The sequence below is a fragment of the Tupaia chinensis genome, unplaced genomic scaffold, assembly GCF_000334495.1.
Source record: "Tupaia chinensis unplaced genomic scaffold, TupChi_1.0 Scaffold146740_1, whole genome shotgun sequence".
Classification (NCBI taxonomy): domain Eukaryota; kingdom Metazoa; phylum Chordata; class Mammalia; order Scandentia; family Tupaiidae; genus Tupaia; species Tupaia belangeri.
In genome coordinates this window covers 741,195-746,156 of record NW_006206595.1, presented here as the reverse complement: position 1 = coordinate 746,156, position 4,962 = coordinate 741,195, and the positions used below count along the sequence as shown (strand labels likewise).

Sequence of the window (4,962 nt, the reverse complement as noted above, 5' to 3'; positions counted from 1 at the left end):
GCAGTACCAGCAATGCACTGGCTTTTTGAGAAGGAAGTATTTAAGTCTATTTCTGAAAAAGTAATTCAATGTTTCAGTTGTATGATAAAAAAATGTTTAGATAAAACATATTCATTCTATTGGAATTTGAAATAAATAAAACATCTTGGGGAAAAAAAAGAAAAGAAAATAGTAACATAGGGACCAGCAGTTGGTGTAATGACTATGTTGCTGGACTGCCATGTAGTCAACCGCGATTCAAGTCCCAGACCCGGTGGCTTAAACTCAAGCCAGGTGTGTGTGCATGTGTGCCCAAGATCCCGAGAGGAGAATGGAGGAGAAGGAATTGTAGTGTGGCCATCCCCCCTGGGGGGTGATTTCTTGCATTCTGTTTTTGTGTCTCTGTCTTTCTCGTGCTCACACATACCCTATTGTTAAAAACCTCTCCCCCCCCCCAAAAAAAAAAAGAAAAAGAAAATAGTAACATGGAGGCCAGCAGGTGGTGTGATGGTTACATCACTGAACTCCCACATAGTTCACTATAGTTTGAGGCCCAGATCCGGTGGCTTAAACTCATGCCTGGGTGTGTGTGTGTGTGCATGCCCACAATCCCAAGAGGGGAGGGGAGGAGAAAGGACTGTGGTTTGGCCATCTTGCCTGGGGGGTGATTTCTCACTTTCTGTCTCTGTCTTTACAGTGACCACACACACCTGATAGCAAAAATTCTCTCTTAAAAAATAAAATAGTAACATTGTACTCTGAGTGATTCATTATCCTATAAATTGTTAGAATGCAGTTACTGAGTAGAAACTGTTGCCTTTAGCTAATTGCTTTGAGTCCCAACACTGCCAGCTCTTGGCTGTGAAAACAGCCTCTGTGACTCCATTTTGGTTTTATCTTGTCTGTGTGCCTGAGAGCTTGTTTGGAGGTTCTAGCAGGCGAGCTCGGCTACTTGTATACCCTTGACCAAAGAACAGTCCTCCTCTATCCAGGATGGCCAAGTGCACAGCTTCAGTGGGGACGCACACACGGATGAGTGAGGGAGGAAGGTGACACTCGCCTAGCCAGCCCATCAGCCGAATCAACCCTGGCGATCAATGGGGTGACAGATGTCATAGACAGATCGCCCTCACATCCTGTGTGCTTGATAACCATATCTCCTGCCTTACTAGTAAGGAGTCATACATTCTTTTATTCTTTTGGATTTTTTTTTTTTAAGAGAGACTTTCGCTATAGGGTATGTGTGTTCACCAGAGAGACACAAAGGGATAGAAAGACAGAAATCATCCCCCAGAAGGGATGGCCATGCTACAATCCCTTCTCCAGTCTCCACGCAAGATTTTGGACACATCTGCACGCACACGCACCTGGCATGGGTTTCAAGCCACCAGGTCCGGGACTCAAAGGATGGTTGCTACGTGAGAGTCCAGTGACAAAACCATTACACCATCTGCTAGTCCCTGGAGTCATAAATTCTTTAGAGACATGTAAAAGGGGTGTACATTTTGCATTAGTCAGACCATAGAGTAAATACTTCATCAAAAAGAAATCTTTTTAATGAAGAGAGACTTCATTAAAAACAAAACAGTGACTTCCTTTCCGGGCCCTTATCCTGTCTACTGTAAGTGGGTCTAATTCCTATCTCATTAGGGAGTGCTTGAGTATGGTATATGTGGGCCACATGGTATGTGATAATACTACCACTTACTAGCCAGTGACTCTAGACAAGTCACTTAATTATGCCTCAATCTCATCCTATGTAAAATAAGGATAATAATAGGGCTTGCTCAAACAAGAAGGTGATTTGGAGGTTACAGTGTTGGATCCTCCATGGCCAACTGTACAGTTCTGGTCCTAGACTCGCGGTGACTTGACAAATCATGCCAGGTGAGTGTGCAGGCATGGTCCACATCCCGCGAGACTGGAGGAGAAGGGACTGCTGTGTGGTCATTCTCCCCATTCCCGACTCCTGTCAGTGATTTCTCACTCCCCTGTCCACCTCCTATCACCTCCACAAGCACAAGCATCTTATAGCAAAAACTAAACTAAAAATAAAAACCAGAGACTGCTATATAATGCTGTTATAATACATGGGAAAATTCTCAGCACAGGTTAAACACATTGTAGGCATCCAATAAATGGAAGTTATCATTTTTAGCTCCATCAACACTGGAGTTTTCTATAAGTTTTTACTCTGGGTGGAAGACAAAAAACCAAGAACACTTGAGACTCTGGACCTTGAACAGGCCTCACTCTTAACCCACCTCAGGATCTTGAGCCGTCTCCTCACCCAGCAGGCTGTTCTCAAACTCATAATTCCTGACTAATGACACAGATGTGTCACCCTAATGTTTGTGCAGCCCAGTAACTTCTTACACGTTAGGGGATCTTCAGATGACAGGCACCAAAGGGCAGGTGCCAGACACCCCATTCGGTCACAAAGGCAAAACACTACCAAAACCTTGGTAAAGGAAGAAGCCCCCTCACGCTGCAGAGAATTCACGGAGGTCCCTAGGAAAAGGGCGTTGTGAGACTAATCCCTTAACGCAGAGACAGGAAGAAAGATCTTTCTGTATGGCTCAGACTACAGGAATGGAGCAGGGATAGAAGGGGGGAAGGGGCGATGTCCAAGTCTTTACGGTGAGCTGGGCTGTGAGAGGAGCACGAGTCTTTCAAATCTCCTAAATAAAAAACCAGAGCAACAACAAGCATTGTTATTCTAATTAATTCAAGCCAGTTAAAAGGCTTGGGCAAACAGGCCCCTGTAAGTGGCTTGTTTGTGAGTTGTGACAGGTCCTGAATTATGCCAAGCTCCCTTTTCAACTTCATCTCATTCCACGGCTCCCACCACCGCCGCAGGCAATGTACCCTTTTCCTAGACCCGGAAGCCACTCTAGTCCGGGGGTGTATTGTCAGACCCTAATTTAGCACTGAAATCCTCAGGGTGGAAGGGAGTGGTCAGCCGTGCAGGATACGTTTTACAAGCTCCGTCCCTGAGACTGAGCAATGAAGAAACTGCTACCCGGCTGACGCCGCCAGTCCTCAGCGCTGGGTCGCCGTGGTGTAGTGGCGAGGGCACTGGCCACGCAGTCGGGCGACCCTAGCGGAGCTCTACCATCCCACAGCTTAGACACTGGACCGTCCCGGGCTGCAGCTTCTTCATCTGTAAACTAGCTAACTAGCCCACGGGAGGCCCTGAAAAGCGAACGGGAGCGCGTACCCGAAAGCGTGCAGGCCCCGCAAAGCCTTAGACCCAAGGTGTTGGAGCCGTAAATCCTCCCCGCCCGCCAACAATGCTCGTTACGAACCAGCGGCCTCGTCCGGCGCGGCCCGCCCCCTCGTAGGGGATCATGGGCCGTGCAGTCCTCCCGTGGCCACACCCTCGTCCGCGGCCACGCGAATGAGAACTACGCGTCCCAGGATGCCGCGGCGGCACCGCCCTCTTCTCCGCCCCCTCGCGCGCAGCCTCCTGGGATGTGTAGTCTCGGGGCCCCGAGCGCGCAGGCGGAGAAGGGCGCGCGAGAACCACAAACCCCAGGAGCCGTCGCGCCCACGCTTCTCCCTCCCCTCTGGAGTCGGAGTGCTGTTTTTGTTGTTGGTGAAAGGTGAGGGAACAGCTGATCCGTCTGTGGGGTAAGAAACTTGGCCTAATTGGGACGCAGTCTTAAGCGGGGAGGGTGGTCACCCTACTTTCCAGTATGTGAAAAGGATACTCTAAGGGAACTGTAGATAGGGCATGCCGGAGCATTTGGATTTTAACACTTTCCGTACTGGAGAAGACACCCCCACTGTTCGGGGAGTTTTGGGTTTGGGGAGGCCTCCCAGCAGGAGAACGGCCCCTCATTGTTCTTCCCGGCTTCTTAGTCCTTTTCTATAAAGCCTAGTAGACTTAGGGAGAGTTTGAGGGACCAAAACCTTGGCTTATTCTCTTCCAGACAACACTTGGCCCTCACCAATCTTCCCTTTTCACCCAATTCCAGGCGTTCTGGGTTGGGGTTCCGGGGAAGGGGGGAGGCCTTGCAAGTTGTAGAATGTCAAGGAACTGTGGATCTCCCCTCCACCCTATGTGAACATCTGAATCTGGCTATCTGTGTACACCTTAAGTGCCCAAAACTTCCTTCCTGACATGGAGAATGGTTGCAGCTGGTATGGATTTTCTTCGTAGGTAGTATTTGGGGGTCCCCCAGGCTTAGCTCTTTGGAGACAGTTCACACACATATCCTTAGAAAACAAAAATTGTATTTGGAGAATACATGGACACATTTTAACTGGCAGATTTTCAGAGATGAAAATCCAGAGAAACCTCCTTTTTTCCATCTGTGTTTTGGAGAAAGAAGTCATTCCTTTTTGTTTGGTTGGCCCTTTTCCACTTTTTCTGTTTTCTTTTCGAGTTCCTTCCCCCGCCACTTAGCCTGCTGTGGGTTTGTGATGTTTGGGGGTGTGCACATGACTAGTGGCCATGGCTGATTGGATACATCGTCTGTGGCTGACACAGGAAGCAGATTAGTGGGCTGGAGAGAGGAGGTGAAGTGGGCTGGCTCAGCTGTGGGCCGAGGAGTTCTCTTGTTTTTGTTATCTGTCCTCACCCCACCCCCATATTTTCCAGCTAACTCTCCCCAGCTAACCTGGAACACCCTGTCCTTTCAGCCCCGTCCTATAGCATGTCTCTAATCCCAGCAGGTGGAGAGATCGAGGCACTTAGAATTGAGACTAAGAGCAATAGAAAGTGAGGAGAGAAACACTCGAACTGGGTTAACATTCCAGACGAACCAGCAGGTTTTTAGTCTTGCTCGTGCGTGGCAAGATCTGGAGAGAAAAATGCCAGGTTCTTTTTGAATTGTCTCTGACTTCTTCTGCATTTAATATACATTTCTCCTTCCTAGAGTCCCTTACTTCCCCCTTTCTGGTCTGTCACCTGCGGGGGCAGGGGGAGCAGGGGGCTTTCCAGGCTCCACACCGCCACATTCCATCTCCCCACAGCAC

The 4,962-nt window shown here is 48.9% G+C and overlaps 1 protein-coding gene across 3 annotated transcripts in view; it reads left to right on the top strand.

The window, feature by feature from the left end:
* The first annotated feature begins 3,509 nt into the window (after positions 1-3,509).
* CALCOCO1 (calcium binding and coiled-coil domain 1) overlaps positions 3,510-4,962 on the top strand; it is a 16,684-nt gene continuing 15,231 nt past the window's right edge. For all 3 annotated transcript variants that reach the window (XM_006169089.3, XM_027768504.1, XM_027768505.1), the window contains exon 1: positions 3,510-3,612. The gene's annotated coding sequence lies outside the window, so the exon portion shown is untranslated. The remainder of the gene's footprint in view (positions 3,613-4,962) is intronic.